Raw genomic sequence first — 5,766 nt, 5'->3', positions numbered from 1 at the left:
TGTCAAGCACACTAGCTCGCTCCCCCAAAACTCCCGCCTCTGCATCCCTCTCTGCTTCAGTCCCTTGATTCAAATTTTCAGTAGCCCCGACATTTTACTGCCGCCTCTGCATCCCTCGCAATCTCAAAAATATCTGCTCGCCCTTGATCCAAATTTTCAGTAGCCCCGCCTTGTTACTCCCGCCTAGTAAAATTTTCAGTTGCCGCAGTATTTCCTCAAACACAACCTCCGCTCACACAGACACACACAACCATCGAAACCATTGGTAGGTCGCCGCCATCACCGGCGCCTCCATCCTCAACCTCTGCCTGTGTGCCGGGGAGCTCGAGTAGCTAATGGCCAAAAAGAGGTTTATCGCAGCCTTTTCGCCCGACACCGGCGAGGTGGCCGCCGAGGTGTCCCCGTCGTCCTCCGCGGGCCCGATCCGCCGGCGCCGGTCCCCCGATCCGCCCGCCACCACGCCCCTACACCGGTTCGAGGACTTCCCCGTCCTCCTCCGAACCTGGCAGCCGACGAAGTCCTACCTCAAGGTCCGGCAGTGGCGGTGGGGGACGTGGGTCACTGAGATTACAGATCGAGAGACCCACACCTGCTGGTGGCTCGGTAGATTCCACACGGCCGAGCTCGCGACCATGGAGTACGACCGCTGGCAGGTCCACTACCACGGCGCGGCGGCTAGGCTCAATTTCCCCTTCGGCACACGTCTGGTCCACCTCGTACCACCGGAGCCAGGGGTGGTGAGCTCGGCTATGGCGCGGGAGGACCGCAAGGCGTGGGAGCGTCTCGAGGCCGAGGCCGCCGACGAGTCCTACATGCAAGAGATCCGCCGGTAGCGCCCGGAGCTAGTGGAGGGGGAGCGGGCGATCTTTGCCGGCGCGGAGGGCGGCGAGGTTATCGCGCTCTCCTCCGATGACGAGGTCGAAGGCGGCGTGGACGGCGGCACGGAGGGCGGCGAGGTTATCGCGCTCTCCTCTGATGATGAGGTCGAAGGCGGCGGCGACCGCGGCGCGGAGGGCATCGAGGTGGGCCTCGAGGACGAGGAGATCGACGTCGATGAGTAGAGGAGTGCCTTCCCCAATGACCCCGACGACGGTACTGGCCCGGACCCGGCTCGCGGCACACCGTACATGTGACGCCCCCGATTCAATCATACACTAATCATGCACGCAAACGTGTACGATCAAGATCAGGGACTCACGGGAAGATATCACAACACAACTCTAAAACATAAATAAGTCATACAAGCATCATAATACAAGCTAGGGGCCTCGAGGGCTCGAATACAAGTGCTCGATCATAGATGAGTCATCGGAAGCAACAATACCTGAGTACAGACATAAGTTAAACAAGTTTGCCTTAAGAAGGCTAGCACAAACTGGGATACAGATCGAAAGAGGCGCAGGCCTCCTGCCTGGGATCCTCCTAACTACTCCCGGTCGTCGTCAGCGGGCTGCACGTAGTAGTAGGCACCTCCGGTGTAGTAGGAGTCGTCGTTGACAGTGGCGTCTGGCTCCTGGGCTCCAGCATCTGGTTGCGACAACCAGGTAGAAAGGAAAGGGGGAAAACAGGGAGAAAGCAACCGTGAGTACTCATCCAAAGTACTCGCAAGCAAGGAGCTACACTACATATGCATGGGTATATGTGTAAAGGGCCATATCAGTGGACTGAACTGTAGAATGCCAGAATAAGAGGGGGATAGCTAATCCTGTCGAAGACTACGCTTCTGGCAGCCTCCATCTTGCACCATGTAGAAGAGAGTAGACTGAAGTCCTCCAAGTAGCATCGCATAGCATAATCCTACCCGGCGATCCCCTCCTCGTCGCCCTGTTAGAGAGCGATCACCGGGTTATATCTGGCACTTGGAAGGGTGTGTTTTATTAAGTATCCGGTTCTAGTTGTCATAAGGTCAAGGTACAACTCCGGGTCGTCCTTTTACCGAGGGACACGGCTATTCAAATAGATAAAATTCCCTGCAGGGGTGCACCACATAACCCAACACGCTCGATCCCATTTGGCCGGACACACTTTTCTGGGTCATGCCCGGCCGCGGAAGATCAACACGTCGTAGCCCCACCTAGGCACAATAGAGAGGTCAGCACGCCGGTCTAAATCCTATGGCGCAGGGGTCTGGGCCCATCGCCCATTGCACACCTGCACGTTGCGAGGGCGGCCGGAAGCAGACCTAGCCTAGCAGGCATTCCAGTCCAATCCGGCGCGCGCCGCTCCGTCGCGGACGTCAAGAAGGCTTCGACTGATACCACGACGTCGAGTGCCCATAACTGTTCCCGCGTAGTTGGTTAGTGCGTATAGACCAAATGGCCAGACTCAGATCAAATACCAAGATCTCGTTAAGCGTGTTATTTTTAAGTATCCGCGGACGCCGACCAGTGCCAGGCCAACCTCTCTCCTAGGTGGTCTCAACCTGCCCTGTCGCTCCGCCACAAAGTAACAGTCGGGGGCCGTCAGGAATCCCAGGCCCACCTCTACCGGGATGGAGCCACCTGTCCTTTCAGCCCCCTCATCAGAATCACTTGCGGGTACTCAACGAACTGACCCGACTTTAGTCACCACATGTGTCATGTATATAAAGTATATAGTATATACCCGTGATCACCTCCCGAAGTGATCACGACCCAGTAGTATAGCATGGCAGACGGACAAGAGTGTAGGGCCACTGATGGAACACTAGCATCCTATACTAAGCATGTAGGATTGCAGGCAAAGGTAACAACAGTAGTGGCAAAGATAGGCTATGCAGCAGAATAGGATTAACGGAAAACAGTAACATGCTACACTACTCTAATGCAAGCAGTATAGAGAAGAATAGGCGATATCTGGTGATCAAGGGGGGGGGGCTTGCCTGGTTGCTCTGGCAAGGAAGGGTCGTCAACTCCGTAGTCGAACTGGGGTCGCCGGCAGTCTCGGGGTCTACCGGAAAGAACTAACGGAGGGGAACACAATAAATAACAAAGCAATCAAAGCATCACAAAGCGTAACATGCCAATACACGGTGCTTGGTGTGCCCTAACGCGGTAGTAGGTGATACCGACGAAGGGGGGAAACATCCGGGAAAGTATCCCCGGCGTTTCGCGTTATCGAACAGATGAACCGGAGGGGGAAAGTTGCATGTTTGCTATGCTAGGGATGTGTGGTGAACGAACGGGCTGCGTATCCGGATTCGTCTCGTCGTTCTGAGCAACTTTCATGTAGAAAGTATTTTCATCCGAGATACGGATTAAAAGATATGATTTTCAAAAGAATTTATTAATTTCTGGAATTTAATTAATTATTTAATTTAATTCAAAACTGGATTTATGACATCAGCATGATGTCATGCTGACGTCAGCAGTCAACAGGGGTTGACTGGTCAACCTGACCAGTGGGTCCCACTGGTCAGTGACACATTTTAATTAAACACATTAATTAACCTAATCAGGATTAATTAGGGGTGGGCCCCACTGTCATTGACTACTTAATTAGCTAATTAGGTTAATTAGGTAACTAATGTTTAATTAGTTGTTTAGTTTAATTAATCAAAATTAATTAAGTTAATTAAATTTTTTTTATAAACGTTCTCAGGGGGCGTGGGCTTTGACTGTCATAGGGCCAAGGGCGAATCGGGCAAACGGGCGTGCGGGCGCACGGGTGTGCTGCCCGTGCCCGAGTCCGACCACGGGCGCGGCCGTGGAGATGCCGGCCGGCCGGAGCATGCGGGCGCCAGAGGCGCGGGCGACAGAGGACAGCGGTGGCGGCTTGGCCGGAGTAGAACCGCGACAGGGGACAGGCAGCGGCGGCCACGCGCGGCCATGAGCGCGTGCGGGGGCGAGGGTGCGGGTCCGCGGCACGGACGAGGCGCGCGAGAGCGTGCGCTAGGCGGCGGCGAGCGAGGCGCGAGCGTGGGACGTGGCCGCGGCCGTGAGCGCGCCCGATGCGCGGCAGGAGCAAGGCAGAGGAGAAGGACGGGGGCCTCACGAGGGGTTGTAGGGCACGGGGCAGTGGGCGCGGGGTGGAGGTCGAGGACGACGCGACGGTGGAGTGGAGAAGAGGACGACGGGGCGACGGCGATTCGGGGAAGACGGTGAGGGGCTCCGGCGGTGCGGTCCTCGTGCGGCGGAGTCGAGGTAGCTCCGGGCGGGGTCCCGTGGCAGTGTGGTCGTGGACGGGCGGCAGGGCGCCGGTGGGGCGACGGGAGGGGCCAGCTCCGCGAGGGGGGTGGCGGGGAGCGGCGACGACGCGGCTTCGAGGCTCGGGGCGCCGCGGGGTCGAGCCCCCGATCCAGCTCGGGTCGAGGGGCGGGCGCCTATGCGGCAGGCGAGACGGAGCAGGCTACGGGGCGGCGTCGGGGATGGGCGCCGGCGTCAAGGGCGCGAGGCGGCGCGGGATGGGGTCCTCCCCGATCCAGATCCAGGCGAGTGGGGGAGACGAGGGAGAGAGTGGGGTTCGTGGGGGGAGTGGATAGGGTTTTCCCCCAGTAGGGTGGATAAGGGGGAGGGTGTGGGGTGCGGTTGGGCCGGCCTGGCGGCCCGATGGCCTGCTGGGCCGTGGCCTAGTGGGGGGAGGGGGTTTCCTTTTCTTTCTTTTTTGTTTTTGTTTTTCTTTTTAATTTTATTTCTTTTCTGTTTTCTTTTAACTTCCAATTTATTTAAACTCTATTAAGATAAATAATTAGCGCCTAAATTGGTGTTGTAAATTAAGCCTCTGCCATAGAAAAGCTTGGCTTCCAAATAAAACAGTTTAGGATTTTATAAAATACAAAAGTCATTTATTTAATTGTTTTAGCCACCGTGGTAATTACTTTTGAGCATTTAATCATGTTTCATGTATGTGGTTTCTACACCATTATTACTCATGAATTATTTGACACGTTTAGAGCATTTTAGTTTTAATGTTTGGAAACTTTTATTGTTTGATTTAAATTCAAATTTGAATTTGAATCGGTTCTGAACTAACGCGAGATTAGCAACAGTAACCGAGATGACGTGGCGTCGTTAACGTGGGATTACTGTAGCGTAATTATCCAGGCGTCACAATTCTCCTCCACTACAAGAAATCTCGTCCCGAGATTTAAGGGGTGTGTAAGGGGGGGGGGGAGATCTGGTTACGAAATTCTAATGAAACTTCTCGATCTTGGTTGTTCTTTTCGAAGCGGTCGATCCATTACGTTGATGTCTTCATTTCTCTGCTTCAGGTCATCATGATGAAGTAGGCATCCTTTCTTCAGGTTCCTCATCGTACTTACGAAAGGGTAAGAAGGGAAAACTCTATAAGGACGGATTCTAACAAGATCGAGCATCAGACGGTTAACTCAGGGGAAGAAGCATAAGTATCTCTCGAATTGTAACTTAAGAAGATATCGAGAGCAAAGTAAGAAGGTACCATGAGAAGTTTCAAATGGATAGGCAATCGTTCGATGCCTAATCAGAAGGTGAAAGGGTTCCAGAGCAACAAGAATAAGTATTGTGTCTGATACCAGAATAGATTACTAGGGAGGTGACCCTGTGAATTACATACGAAGTCAAGCGCGAGGAATAACTTTGGAGACAGGGATATACAGAAGAGTCAGGTTTCGATCCTGTGGAACTGTGGGTTATGGGCCCACCATGTGAGTTAACAGTAGGAAGGGCGGTGGTATTTTGCACAGTCATGATAACAAGGCATGTCAGAGGGTAGCCTGTCAGTTATGTCGGCTACAACATCGGTACCAAGGTCGAGGGACGAAGAGAACCCTTTTCCTGCTCGTTGAATGAGGCAGACCATTAGGCAAAG

Source organism: Triticum aestivum, chromosome 2D, assembly GCF_018294505.1.
Source record: "Triticum aestivum cultivar Chinese Spring chromosome 2D, IWGSC CS RefSeq v2.1, whole genome shotgun sequence".
In the NCBI taxonomy this organism is placed as follows: domain Eukaryota; kingdom Viridiplantae; phylum Streptophyta; class Magnoliopsida; order Poales; family Poaceae; genus Triticum; species Triticum aestivum.
Note: the sequence above shows the minus strand (reverse complement) of the source record.